Consider the following 15668-nt stretch of genomic DNA (forward strand, 5'->3'; position numbering starts at 1 on the left):
TTTCGAGTTCTGGTCACGTTTTGTTCACGCCGCATCCGCATACACCATCATCCACTTCATTATCATTCTCCGCTGCCCGATCTTTTCTTCACCGCCGCTGCCGCCATCATCATCATCCATCTGTTGTTGCCGTTCGTCGCCATCTTGACTTGTCTTTGAAAAAAAAATCAGCATCGTGATCCTTGTTGGAGAGAAAGTTTGGACCCTTATTTTGTGGATCACGTGATACAACAGTTTGCAAGGTTGGGATCAGCCAATAGAAGAAAAAAAAAGAGGTGCAAACAGGAGTTGCCCTGGGCTGGACTGAATATAACAAAAAGGAGGAGATTTAAAGGGTTCAGAACGCTTGTGGTGATTGTTTTCCTTAGAAACCATGAGTACTACTAGTACTTTTGAAGCAAGATAAGGCAAGGGGCCAGTGCAAATCGTGATCTGTTGACCAGCCAAAAAAAAGAGCTAATATTTTGGAAAGGCATCTATTTTCGTGGAAGGTTTTGACCGCAAGAAAAAAAAGATTTGTTTCCCACGGAATAGGAGAGAATCACGTGGTATTTTTGTTGTGAGGAAGTTGAGATTGATTAGGAAGAAAGAGATCACATTCGCTAGGTACAAGTGGAGGCCGAAGAGAAAAAAAATTGCAGATATTTGGAATGATAGATTCGTGGGTATCCTATCATATATTGTCCACGTTTTGAGTTCGGAAATAGAATAAAAGGAAGGAACGAACACATGAAGGGATACTAGTGCTTTATTTGGCAGATTTGGATCGGCCATATTGAAAAAAAACTGTTGTTTGGCTTCTCCACGCAAAGAGAACGCATTGATTGCAGATTTGTTTCCTTGCCTTCACGTGAAGAAAAAAACAGATTTGTTTCCATCGACTTGGAGTACTAGTTGGCTGGTTCGGTTGGGTTTCCTACCAAAAAAAAATAGAGATTGACAAAAAAAACGTGGAAGAGAGTTTGTTGGAAACTTTGGATATTCCTTTAGTTGGGATAACGTTTTGGGAAAAGATCTGACCGAATCCTCCAAGTTTGGTAACTTTGGATCGGCTTAAAAGAAGAAACAAGTGCAGATCTGGTTTTCCGTTGGAGGTTTCCAAGTCTGGACGTTTTTTTTTTTTGGAGAGAAAAAAAAAGGGAAAAACAAATTTCGGTTGGAGGTTTCCAAATTCTGGACGTTTGGGATATTCGAAGGAAAAACAAGGAAAGAAGAAAACGTATACAAGGAAAGTGTGAGCGCTTGATCTTATTTTGAGGTGAGAGAAGAAGGAAAGAGATTGGTTTGGCCAGGAAATAAAAAGTGCAAGTAAAGGAAGGAAAGTAAAGGAGAGAGAATGAAAGAGAAAAGCAAAACGTGAGGGAGAGATAGACTTGTGAACAAATATTTAAAAGGAAAGAGAAGGTGCAGATTTGCTCTCTTGGAAATTCGGAAATAAAAGGGTGAGTTTTTTTTTTGCTCAGTTTAAAAGAAGAAACAAGAAAAGGAAGTTACATCCGGATTGGGTTTTTTTTTCGGAGAGAGAAGGCATTTCCTAAGAGAAAAAGAGAGAGTTCAAAAAAAATACGGAGAACAAAAAGGGAAGAGATAAGTTGGCTGGGTGCAGCACGAGAGGAAAAAAAGTTTGAGGTTAAAAAACAGTTGAGAGAGCAGCTACACCGAATATTTGGAGATATCATACGTGCTAGTAGTTCTAGTTTGACGAGTTAATTTGGTACGGTTGGCTGAAGAAAAAAAAGGAGGGATTATCTGGTGGTAGAAGAGATATACAAGTGCTTGTACTTTCTGATTGCTGCGTCGGTCAAAATTTTTGCTGCATCTTGCGTTTGCACGTGAATTTCACTTGTGTCTTAGGCTCGCGTCTCTAGCACAGTCTAGCCTAGGACCAGCACTCGACCACTTTGAACGAATTTTCAGCTTGCACTAATTAACGTGGTTGTAGCATTTTTTTCCCACATATATAAAGCCAACCCAGCTCCACATATTTCTACACCGTCTATCCATACGTTCACCTGGCAATCGCTTTAGCCAACTTTTGGAGTTACTTGACACCGCTGGTTGCCGATCACCGCCTGCTGCATGGTAAGACATTGTAAGACATTGATATTTGTTTTACTGTGAGCGTTTTACTACCACATCCTAGTAGTTATAGGAACATTATTTTTGGATTTTGTTTCTTGTTTCTACTAATCATGACAGGATCTAGAGTCAATCCATGGGTTTTGTCGATCGCGGGAGACGTGCCACCACCTATGCAAATTCCACAACGATCACGAGAGGTGCATAAACATCCAAATGCACATGATCAGGTTAATGTTTCTATACCATCATTTAATGGCCGTTTTAGACCTGCTTTATATATTGAATGGGAGTTCGACATAAATATTATATTTGCTTCCCATAATTTTGATGAATGTAAAAAAGTTAAGGTTGCGGTTGGTTCTTTCACTGGTTATGCTTTAGTTTGGTGGAGTGAATATTGTCGGTTACACCCTGATTATATACCTATTACTTGGGATGTTTTGAAACTTGCCATGCGACATACATTCGTCCCCGCTTATTATACTCGTGACATGATTAAAAAGTTGCAACATTTAAAACAAGGTAGTGACACTGTAACGAAATATTATGATACTTTACAAACTACCTTGTTGCATTCCTCTTTAGAAGAAAGTGAAGAAGATTTTATGGATAGATTTTGGGGAGGATTAAACCGTGACATTCAGGAGATACTAATTCATGAAACATGTTATCCTATGGACCGTTTGTTTCGTCTTGCTTGCAAAGCTGAACAGGAGATAACAAGACGTGTTGCCCACAAGATAAACAAGCGGAAGGTGCAAATCCCACGAGTTGCGACGGTTGTTCCTTCCACCACTGCGTCTCCTATGGCAACAACATCCATTGTTGAGAGCACTACATCACCTCCACCATGTGACGTGTCGCCACCTAGAGTGCCTACATCATCTTTGTTGATCATCAGAGGTAATGACAAAGGTACCGATCTTCCACCTCCACATGAGTATGATGAATTCCTTGTCAATTTAAATGAACCATGCGATGAGCTACCCACTACTTTGATCACACCAGCTATTTTAGAGGACTATGTTCATGATTTGACTTTGCCATGTGATCAAACAATTTTGAGTGAACCCATTGAATTAACTATTGATGCAAAAGAACCATGTGAATCAGTGAAAAGATCAGATTTGGATCAAATACGTTTGAAAATAGTTGTGCCAATGTTTAATCATTTTGATATGACCTCTAATCTTGGTGATGGTTCATCATGGTTGGGATGGTTTAATGATGAGCATTGCCAATCTTTTATTATGAATAAGAGCTTCACTTATATGTGCAAACTGAGTTGCAATATTTTCATGCCTTTGACTTCTTGTGATAATATATTGGCTTTATTTTTCACGACTTTTGAAGGGTGCTCTTGTATAACTGTGTCACATGTGCCACAACTAAGATCAGTTAAAATGGATGACATATACATATACAACGTGTACACCTTGTCTCTATTGTTAGCCATATTTCAGATTAAGCAACGCCGAGGACGGCTTTGTTTTCAAGAAGGGGAGGATGATGAGGACATGGCTACCATAGTTACACCCATATCCCCTGTTGTTTTACCTCTTGGAACAGTTGCTAGAGCTCAGATACGCCAATTAAATTATCAGGTACTTTCGTTTCTTGGTAATGTTTCTAGTGTTCATGAGAATATGATGCTGCCTAACTTAGATACATTTGTGTTGCTTGCAATTGAAGGGCCTAGCACGGACAAGAAGGATGAACATTGGAGCATGGTCAAGCACGAAGATGAAGGTGCGTGCAAAGAGAACAAGAACGGAGGTTCAAGTGGAGATTTCCGGACTTTGAAGCCACCATGATGACATACAAGAAGATGGACAAAATATACAAGATGGCCTTTCATAAATTTCCTCCGTAGCTTATTATTGGTGTTGCGCCACCTTATTTTGGGCCAGGCCCATGTAATCTATTTTTAGAGTCCATATTATAGGGGAAAGGACTTAGGAGGTGTTTTAGTCCCACCTTGCCAAGGGTGGACAAAATCCCCTCTCTTTTCCCTATATATATAGCCCTTAAGGCTTCGTTTAGACTTGGGGATTTGTTTAGTTAAAAGTTAGCCATTGCAACTTCGTGTACTTCGTTTGTGTCCAACGACCAGACCAAGACCGCTTACGGATCCCCACCATTATCAATACCTCATATATATTTGCAATATTCAGATTGCTTTATCATATTCTTGCTCGTTCTTCGATTGCTTGCGGGAATAGACCTTCGTGGTCAGGCTGACCGTGCTTCCGGCATCGTCAGTAACCTTAGGAGATTGGTTTAGCGATTGCTAAGGCGCAACGTCGTGCACGTTTGTAGTCGGATCGTCAAAGTCGTCTCCACCAAATCGATAGTTATCATCTCATCGAAAGATCGGGACACCCTCGCCTCTATCACCACCATTATCTGCCAAGAGCGCACCTGCCGGGCTTGCACAGAGTTCTTCTTCCAGGGCATCAACAGGGCACACAACTGATATTATTTGTCGTTGTTGTAAGGGAGGAGGTCATTATGCGAGAGAATGCAAATCTCCGCGTGTGATGATTGCTACCGCGGATGGTGGATATGAGTCCGCTAGTGACTATGATGAGGAGACTTTGGCTCTTATTACACGTGAAGAACATGGTGGAGATGATTCTGATCATGAGACGCAATACATGGCTCCTGAAGACGCTGACAGGTATGAATGTTCAGTTGCTCAACGTGTTTTGAGTGTGCAGGTCACACAAGCTGAGCAAAATCAGAGGCACAATTTGTTCCATACCAAGGGAGTTGTGAAGGAACGTTCTGTGCGCGTCATCATAGACGGAGGGAGCTGCAACAACTTGGCTAGCATGGAGATGGTGGAGAAGCTTTCTCTCACCACAAGACCACATCCACATCCTTACTACATCCAATGGTTCAACAACAGCGGCAAGGTTAAGGTAACACGTACTGTTCGTGTGCATTTTAGTATCTCTACATATGCTGATTATGTTGATTGTGATGTGGTACCTATGCAAGCATGTTCCTTATTACTTGGTAGACCATGGCAATTTGATAAAAACTCTGTACACCATGGTAGAAACAATCACTATACTCTTGTTCATAAGGATAAAAATATTACTTTGCTTCCTATGACTCCTGATTCCATTTTTAAAGATGATATTAATAGAGCTAATAAAGCAAAACAGGAGAAGAATATGAGTGAAAATCAGATTGTGGCAAAAGAATTTGAGCAACAAATGAAGCCTAATAATAAACCATCTAGTGTTGCTTCTGAAATTAAATTGAAAAGTGCATGTTTATTTGCCACCAAATCTGATATTGATGAGCTAGATTTCAGCAAATCTGTTTGCTATGCTTTTGTGTGCAAAGAGGCATTATTTTCATTCGAGGACGTGCCTTCCTCTTTGCCTCCTGTTGTCACTAACATTTTGCAGGAGTTCGCTGATGTCTTTCCACAAGACGTGCCACCGGGATTACCACCTATTCGAGGGATTGAGCATCAGATTGACTTAATTCCCGGTGCTTCACTGCCAAACCGTGCACCATACCGTACCAATCCAGAGGAGACGAAGGAGATTATGCGTCAAGTACAAGAGCTTCTCGACAAAGGTTATATATGTGAATCCCTTAGTCCTTGTGCTGTTCCTATTATTCTAGTGCCGAAAAAGGATGGTACATCACGTATGTGTGTTGATTGTAGAGGCATTAATAATATTACTATTCGTTATCGTCATCCTATTCCTAGGCTAGATGATATGCTTGATGAATTGAGTGGCTCTACAATATTCTCCAAAGTTGATTTGCGTAGTGGCTACCATCAAATTCGTATGAAATTGGGAGATGAATGGAAAACAGCATTTAAAACTAAGTTTGGATTATATGAGTGGTTAGTCATGCCTTTTGGGTTAACTAATGCACCTAGTACTTTCATGAGATTAATGAATGAAGTTTTACGTGCTTTCATTGGACGATTTGTGGTAGTTTACTTTGATGACATATTGATTTATAGCAGATCTTTGGAAGAACATTTGGAACATTTACGTGCTGTTTTTATTGCTCTACGTGATGCACGTTTGTTTGGTAACCTTGGGAAGTGCACCTTTTGCACCGACCGAGTATCTTTTCTTGGCTATGTTGTTACTCCACAGGGAATTGAAGTTGATAAAGCCAAGATTGAAGCTATTGAGAGTTGGCCGCAGCCCAAAACGGTCACACAAGTGAGGAGTTTTCTTGGCCTCGCTGGATTCTATAGGCGTTTTGTGAGAGATTTCAGCACCATTGCTGCACCTCTCAATGAGCTTACAAAGAAAGATGTGCCTTTTCTTTGGGGTACCGCACAGGAAGAAGCCTTCTCGGTATTGAAAGATAAGTTGACACATGCTCCTTTACTCCAACTTCCTGATTTTAATAAGACTTTTGAGCTTGAATGTGATGCTAGTGGAATTGGATTAGGAGGTGTGTTATTACAAGATGGCAAACCTGTCGCATACTTTTCTGAAAAATTGAGTTGGCCTAGTCTGAATTATTCTACTTATGATAAAGAATTATATGCTCTTGTCGGACTTTAGAAACATGGCAACATTATTTATGGCCCAAAGAATTTGTTATACATTCTGATCATGAATCTTTGAAACATATTAAAAGTCAAGCTAAACTGAATCGTAGACATGCTAAATGGGTTGAATTCATTGAGACTTTCCCTTATGTCATTAAACACAAGAAGGGAAAAGAAAATGTTATTGCTGATGCATTGTCTCGTCGCTATACTATGCTTTCACAACTTGACTTCAAAATATTTGGTTTGGAGACCATCAAAGATCAATATGTGCATGATGCTGATTTTAAAGATGTAATGCAGAATTGTAAAGAAGGAGGAATGTGGAACAAGTTTGCTGTTAACGATGGATTTGTCTTTCGTGCTAACAAGCTATGCACTCCAGCTAGCTCCGTTCGTCTTTTGTTGTTGCAGGAGGCGCATGGAGGAGGATTAATGGGACACTTTGGCGTGAAGAAGACGGAGGACGTACTTGCTACACATTTCTTTTGGCCAAAGATGAGACGGGATGTTGAGCGTTTTATTGCTCGCTGCACTACATGTCAAAAAGCTAAGTCACGACTCAATCCTCATGGTTTATATATGCCTTTGCCTGTACCTAGTGTTCCTTGGGAGGATATATCTATGGACTTTGTTTTAGGTTTACCTCGAACAAAGAAGGGGAGGGATAGCATATTTGTTGTCGTGGATAGATTCTCGAAAATGGCACACTTTATACCATGTCATAAAAGCGATGATGCTGTTAATGTTGCTGATTTGTTCTTTCGTGAAATTATTCGCTTGCATGGTGTGCCAAATACTATTGTTTCAGATCCTGATACTAAATTTCTTAGCCACTTTTGGAGATGTTTATGGGCTAAGTTGGGGACTAAACTGCTTTTTAGTACTACTTGTCACCCCCAAACTGATGGACAAACTGAAGTAGTCAATAGAACGTTGTCTACTATGCTTAGGGCTGTTTTGAAGAATAATAAGAAAATGTGGGAGGAATGCTTGCCTCATATTGAATTTGCTTATAATCGTTCATTGCATTCTACTACTAAGATGTGCCCTTTTGAAGTTGTGTATGGTTTCCTACCTCGTGCACCTATTGATTTGTTGCCTCTTCCATCTTCGGAGAAGGTTAATTTTGATGCTAAACAACGTGCTGAATTGATTTTAAAAATGCATGAGTTAACTAAGGAAAACATTGAGCGTATGAATGCTAAATATAAACTTGCTGGAGATAAGGGTAGAAAACATGTTGTGTTTGCACCTGGAGATCTTGTTTGGTTACATTTGCGTAAGGATAGATTTCCTGATTTGCGCAAATCAAAGTTAATGCCACGTGCTGATGGTCCCTTTAAGGTGTTAGAGAAAATAAATGATAATGCATATAAACTTGAGCTGCCTGTAGATTTTGGGGTTAGTCCCACTTTTAACATTGCAGATTTGAAGCCTTATTTGGGTGAGGAAGATGAACTTCCGTCGAGGACGACTTCATTTCAAGAAGGGGAGGATGATGAGGACATCAATACAATTGTTACACCCACAGCCCCTGCTGCTATACATACTGGACCAATTACTAGAGCTCGTGCACGCCAACTAAATTACCAGGTACTTTCGTTTCTTGGTAATGATTCTAATGTTCATGAGAATATGATGCTGCCTAAATTGGATACATTTGTTTTGCTTACAAATGAAGGGCCTAGCTTGGAGAAGGATGAACATTGGAGCAAGAACAAGCATGGAGATGATGGCATGCGCAAGGGGAACAAGAACGGAGTTACAAGTGATGATTTCAGGACTTTGAAGCCACCATAATGGGTGCATGAAGCCTTGGACGAAATATACAAGATACCACTTCATAAATTTCGTCCCGAGGCTATTTTAGGTGCTGCGTCACCTTATTATTGGGCCAGGCCCATGTAATTTCGAAATACATAAGTATAGGCTATTTTTAGAGTCCGTATGTGTGGGGAAACAAGAGATAGGGTTGATTTCGGACCCCTCCACCAAGGGCCACGAAATTCCCCCCTCTTCCTCCATATATACAGCCCTTAGGGCATCGTTTAGACTTTGGGTTTTGTTTAGATTAAAAGTTCGCCATAGCTGCAACTTCGCGTACTTCGTTTGTGTTCAACGACCAGACAAAGGCATCACAGAACCCCACCTTGATCAATAAAGTTTTCATCTTATATTCGCAATATCCAGATTGCAATCTCAGTTTCTTGCTTGTTCTTCGTTTGCTCGCAGGAAACAGACCCTCGTGGTCAGGTTGATCGTGCTCCGGCGTGGTCAATAACCTCTCGGAGTTGGTTTAGCGATTGCTAAGGCGCGACGTCCTCGCACGTTCGTAGTCGGATCGTCAAAGTCGACTGCCACCAAAGCGATATCCATCATCTCATCGAAAGACGGGACACCTTTGCCTCTATCATACTGGTACACACCGGTACTGGCAGTCCGGTCCCGGATGAACCGATCGCCGTGGTCGTCTTCTTCTTAGGAGCCATGGCGATGAAGAACTGCTGGGCCAACTACTAGACCAGATTCTCACAATTGCGCCCCCTACCTGGCGCGCCAAAGATGTCAGTGGGAAACGACACCTATGGGATCACAAGAATCCGTACTACGGTTGCGGGGCGCGGGGTTGTGAGAAGAGCTGGATTAGTAACCAGCACAAAGATCGTTTACCTAGGTTCGGGCCGCGAGGATGCGTAAAACCCTAGTCCTACTTTGGTGGATGTGTTTAGTGTTTTTGAGCTCTTGAACTAGCTACGGTGGCTGCATGGTTTAAAAGAGCCGAATCCCCCCGGTACGCCATGGGCCTCCTTTTATAGTCGAAAGGGGCTGCCACAGTGGCACACAGGAGGTGGAAAGGCCTACAGTGCCATGAGCTTATCACTCGTATTACAGGACAAGACACATTTAATGCGTAGCTTAGGTGTCCTCTTGCTTTATCGGGGACGGGAGCGAGGCCCGTCCCGTCCTTCGCCGCTCCTCCTCGCTTTGACACACGCCCTGGCCAGCGATGCATGCGGCGCCATGTAGGAAGGCAAGCAGCTAAGGTGGAGCGGTGGTGGAGTGATGCGGAGCATCCTATGGACATCACCATGTCAAGAGTCCGTTCGGCAAGTGACACGTGCGACATCTACTTCTCATACATAGAGGTGAATCTTCTCCTTTACACGTGTTCACTTGACCCCTTAGAGGATGGTATACTGCTTGACACTTCTCCCGTGTGCATGTATAGGTATTGTTGGAGCTTCACGGATGTCGAGGAGGAGTGCAAGCGCCAAGGAACCACTACACCATCCGCGAGGGAAGCCTGGAAGCGAAGACGGAAGAAGAAGGACCTGCCCAGTCCAGAAAGGGCGGTACTACTGCCCAAAGCAAGCGATACTACCGCTAAGACCCTCCAAGCGGTACTACCGCCCATGTGTCCAGTACTACCACCCTGCCTATGCGCAACTGCGGGCCTTTGGCCTTGTATCCTCTCCCACTTACCCCTTCGTGGCTTAGACTAAAAATAGACCACCTCCACCTCCTTTCTAGGGTTAGCAAATATGATAGCTCATTCTTAGGTGAGCTTTGCTCCTACCTCTACTCTTGAGAGAGAGAGAGAGAGACTACCACTCCCATGGAGTTCAAGACCTCCATGTGAGAAGATCCCGCGGGATATCATCAAGGCCCCCTTGTGGGAAGATCCGTCTAGGATATCATCAAGACCTCCTCTTGGAGATGAACCTTACCTTGTACCTTTCTCTTTGTTGTTCATGTACTTTGTGATCTTGTGTGTTTGATTGTCTAGTGGATGTGTGATTAGACTTGTTCTTGAGTGTTTCCCATTGTGTTTTCTCCCCGTTCTTCCCCGCGTTCATCGTGTTCTTCGAGGGATCCCACTCCAAACGTGAAAGATCGGCCTACACCGGGTTAGCCCCATATCATGGAGCCTCCACGAAGATCTGCATGCCGCCACGCAGGCTTGTGCTGAGTTGGCCTGGAAGATGCATGTTGCCACGCAGGTGCCTGTCCGGCTAGTCGGGCTAGCAGCTGCATGTGAACGGCGGTGGAGACTTGGCTGGTGCGGTCCTGGCCGTGGCCCCGCTGACCCCCTTGGCAAGGGTCTTGCTGGGTGGCCCGTCAAGGGTCTTGCCGTGGCGCGCTGTTGTCCCCGGCAAGGATCTTGCTGAGGGTCTTATGGGTTTCCTATGCAAGAATCTTGACGAGGATTGTGGCCTTCCAATCCTCATCTGATCTTGATTGTTCTTTGTCTTCACAAAGATTTGCATGCCACCATGGAGGTGCCTCCCGAGCCCTGGTCCAACGTGGTTGATGGTGTTGGAGACCGTGGGTTCGAGAGTGACTTACTCTGCTGGTGTGGGTGAGCCGCCCAGGAAAGGGCCTTGCCGGGGCTGCTAGGCTGCCCCCGGCAAGGGTCTTGCCAGGGAAACCTGCTTCGTCCATCTGCTCTTTGTGGTCTCGGTCCTTGGCGTTGTGCTAATTGTCTTGTGCCTTCGGCTTCTCTCCGGCTCCCCTCCTAAGTGTGGCCTCGGCCTATGGCTCTGACTGCCCGCGCACAAGTAACGGGTACAAAGGAGTGCCCCTACTTTAGTACACCGACAGCTCCGGAGGGTGAAGGTGGCGTGGAGAGGAGTCCTGCGACGAATGCATCCAAAGAGGTCTGAGGAGTTGGTGGAGTTTAAATTGGAGGAGCAACAGAGGCTGTAGCTACTGGTGCTGATGTAGTAGCCCTGATATCAATGGCTGGCACAGCTACAGACCTTTGTGCCCTTGGCACTCTCTGAAAAGCTTCAGTAGTAGCTCTCCCTCTTCTCTCTTCAGCTTCATCGTGGAGTTGCTCAACTGCAGTTTGGATCTCTATGACCTTCAAGTCTAGATCATAAAATTTAGTCTCAATGATCCTCTCTAGACTGTCTTGGTTCTGAGTTAGGGTTGCCAACCCTTCTCAATCCTCAAAGTTGCTTGAATGAGATAGCCCAGTTGATCTTGCTTGGATTTCAGAAATATCTGAGAAGCTTCTTCTGCACTTGGTGGCTTGGCTGCCTTCTCTGCTCTAGCTTTTTCTTTCTTCCCCTGAGCCTACACAGATGTGGGATGTGATGGATCCATGACAACCACAGTATCTTCAAACTCTGGCAGCAGGGGAAGATGTTCCTTGTCTAAGAGATACATGCTCTTGCCCATCTTAGAGTTGATGAGCATCTGAATTTGTGGAGCATAGCCACATGATCTCTTTTGGTCTGCTGCTGTCCTCATGATTGCCACAACAATCAGTGTCATCACTTTGAATTTTTCAGGCACATCAAACATATGCAGCAGATTTATTGAGTGCCCTCTAATCATCCTGTCATCTCTAGACTTGGGCAGTAGAGTGTGTCTAAGAATTGTGTTGATGGTTGGCAGACCTGACAACAGATAATACACATACCCAAACTTGTGGGTGTCCAAGGCAGCATCTGGAATTTCCCTGTACATGCAAGCCATTGAGCCATGTCCTTTCCTTGCCTTAGCATATACATTAGTATCAACATCAAGCTCTTCCGGGGCATTTATCAGCTTTGACCACTCATCCACTGAAGATTGGTACCTGGTACCCTCTGTCATCCAAACAATTTTACCATCTGGGTAAAAATGTGCTGTGGAGTAAAACTGCATGATCAACTCATCATTCCATTTTGTCAACTTCTGGCCAACAAATGCATCAACTCCTGTTGACCTAAAGCTCTCATGGACTCCTGGGAAATCATCTTCATTGCTATCAATGTGCTCCCAGTCGACCCATCTCATGTCACTGACTATTGGCTTCTTGTCAAGCAGCACAGTCTCATAGAAGTCTTGTTGTTCCTTTGTGTGGAACATGTAGTCAACAACTCTTCTCCTTCTAATGGCATATGGGTCATTCTTCCTCCATAGCCCGATACCTGCATCCTTTCTGAGCTTCATATTTTCAGCAACAGGATGTATGTCATCGTGATCAGGATTCTTGGGCTTCAACTTTCTAAGGACTTGCCCTTCTTCTTCTTCTTCTTCTTCTTCCACTTCAGGCACATGGGCCTTATGATAGAGGCAAAGGTGTCCCGTCTTTCGATGAGATGATGGATATCGCTTTGGTGGAAGTCGAATTTGACGATCCGACTACGAACGTGCGAGGACGTCGCACCTTAGCAATCACTAAACCAACTCTGAGAGGTTATTGAGCACACCGGAGCATGATCAACCTGACCACGAAGGTCTGTTTCCTGCAGGCAAACAAAGAACAAGCAAGAAACTAAGATTGCAATCTGGATATTGCAAATATAAGAGGAAAGCTTTATTGATCAAGGTGGGGTTCTGTGACGCCTTTGTCTGGTCGTTGATCACCAAACGAAGTACGCGAAGTTGCAGCTGGCGAACTTTTAATCTAAACAAAACCCAAAGTCTAAATGACGCCCTAAGGGCTGTATATATGGAGGAAGAGGGGGGAATTTCGTGGCCCTTGGGGAAGGGGTCGAAAACCAACCCTATCTATTGTTTCCCCACATATACGGACCCTAAAAATAGCCTATACTAAAGTATTTCGAAAATACATAGGCCTGGCCCAATAATAAGGTGACGCAACACCTAGAATAGCCTCTGGACGAAAATTATGAAGTAGTATCTTGTATATTGCATCATGCACTCATTATGGTGGCTTCAACATCCTGAAATCATCACTTGTAACTCCGTTCTTGTTCCCCTTGCGCATGCCATCATCTCCATGCTTGTTCTTGCTCCAATGTTCATCCTTCTCCAAGCTAGGCCCTTCATTTGTAAACAAAACAAATGTATCCAATTTAGGCAGCATCATATTCTCATGAACATTATAATCGTTACCAAGAAATGAAAGTACCTGGTAATTTAATTGGCGTGCGCGAGCTCTAGTAATTGGTCCAGTATGTATAGCAGCAGGGGCTGTGGGTGTAACAGGTAGGAAACCATACACAATTTCAAAAGGGCACATCTTAGTAGTAGAATGCAATGAACGATTATAAGCAAATTCAATATGAGGCAAGCATTCTTCCCACATTTTCTTATTATTCTTCAAAACAGCCCTAAGCATAGTAGACAATGTTCTATTGAATACTTCAGTTTGTCCATCAGTTTGGCGGTGACAAGTAGTACTACAAAGTAGTTTAGTCCCCAACTTAGCCCATAAACATCTCCAAAAGTGGCTAAGAAATTTAGTATCACGATATGAAACAATAGTATTTGGCACACCATGCAAGCGAATAATTTCACGAAAGAACAAATCAGCCACATTAACAGCATCATCGCTTTTATGACATGGTATAAAGTGTGCCATTTTTGAGAATCTATCCACGACAACAAATATGCTATCCCTCCCCTTCTTTGTTCGAGGTAAACCTAAAACAAAGTCCATAGATATATCCGCCCAAGGAACACTAGGTACAAGCAAAGGCATAGATAAACCATGAGGATTGAGTCGTGATTTAGCTTTTTGACATGTAGTGCAGCAAGCAACAAAGCGCTCAACATCCCGTCTCATCTTTGGCCAAAAGAAATGTGTAGCAATTACGTCCTCTGTCTGCTTCATGCCAAAGTGTCCCATTAGTCCTCCTCCATGCGCCTCCTACAACAACAAAAGACGAACGGAGCTAGCTGGAATGCATAGCTTGTTAGCACGGAACACAAATCCATCATTAACGACGAACTTGTTCCATGTTCTTCCTTCTTTACAATTCTGCAATACATCTTTAAAATCAGCATCATGCACATATTGATCTTTGATGGTCTCCAAACCAAATATTTTGAAGTCAAGTTGTGAAAGCATAGTATAGCGACGAGACAATGCATCAGCAATAACATTTTCTTTACCCTTCTTCTGTTTAATGACATAAGGGAAAGTCTCAATGAATTCAACCCATTTAGCATGTCTATGATTTAGTTTAGCTTGACTTTCAATATGTTTCAAAGATTCATGATCAGAATGTATAAAAAATTCTTTGGGCCATAAATAATGTTGCCATGTTTCTAAAGTCTAAACAAGAGCATATAATTCTTTATCGTAAGTAGAATAATTCAGACTAGGCCCACTCAATTTTTCAGAAAAGTATGCAGCAGGTTTGCCATCTTGTAATAGCACACCTCCTAATCCAATTCCACTAGCATTACATTCAAGCTCAAATGTCTTATTAAAATCAGGAAGTTGGAGTAAAGGAGCATGTGTCAACTTATCTTTCAACACCGTGAAGGCTTCTTCCTGTGCGGTACCCCAAACAAAAGGCACATCCTTCTTTGTAAGCTCATTGAGAGGTGCAGCAATGGTGTTGAAGTCTCTCACAAAACGTGATGTAGGGCGGAACCCTAGGGGCCGATCTTTCACGTTTGGAGTGGATCCTACGGGGAAAGACGAAGAACGCGCAGAAAACACAAAGGGGAAAACACGGGGAGAAACGAGAGGATCACTAAACCGACAAGTAATCGATCACACAAGGGCTAGATCACCGAACACATAAGGTAGCACAAGATTCAAAATCAACAAAGGGAAGATACAATTGTAACCGTTCTTCTCTGAGAGGAGGTCTTGAATCCACGAGGGGATCTTCCCGTAAAGGGGTCTTGAATCCAAGTGGATCTCCTCCGAAGAGGTCGCGGTCTCTCACGAGGAGGAGATCCGATGGATGAGCGAGGCTTTGTTGATGCGCCTTGTATTTGTCGTTGTAGGTTGAAGATGGACTCTTTGTTGATGTAGTTGTTTACGCCGTCGTTGTTGTCGTAGACCGGAGATGAAATGCCTTGCCTATCCATCACAAGACTCGAGCAAATATGAGTGGGAGAAAGAGAAGAACTTATACCAATGTACCTTGACCGATGTTGACAATGAATCAAGTTCACTCAAATGCGGACAATGAAATAGCAATATTGGTAACAATCCTTGTTGGTTCTCACACCTACACAAGTAAAGCTTATGGTGGAGCTCGGTGAGGATAGTGGCACAAAAATTTAATGCAAAATGTTAGCAAGAGTCAATAATGTTGAAAGAGATTCACAAATTTGCAAG

This window comes from Triticum aestivum, chromosome 6B (genome assembly GCF_018294505.1).
Source record: "Triticum aestivum cultivar Chinese Spring chromosome 6B, IWGSC CS RefSeq v2.1, whole genome shotgun sequence".
Classification (NCBI taxonomy): Eukaryota; Viridiplantae; Streptophyta; class Magnoliopsida; order Poales; family Poaceae; genus Triticum; species Triticum aestivum.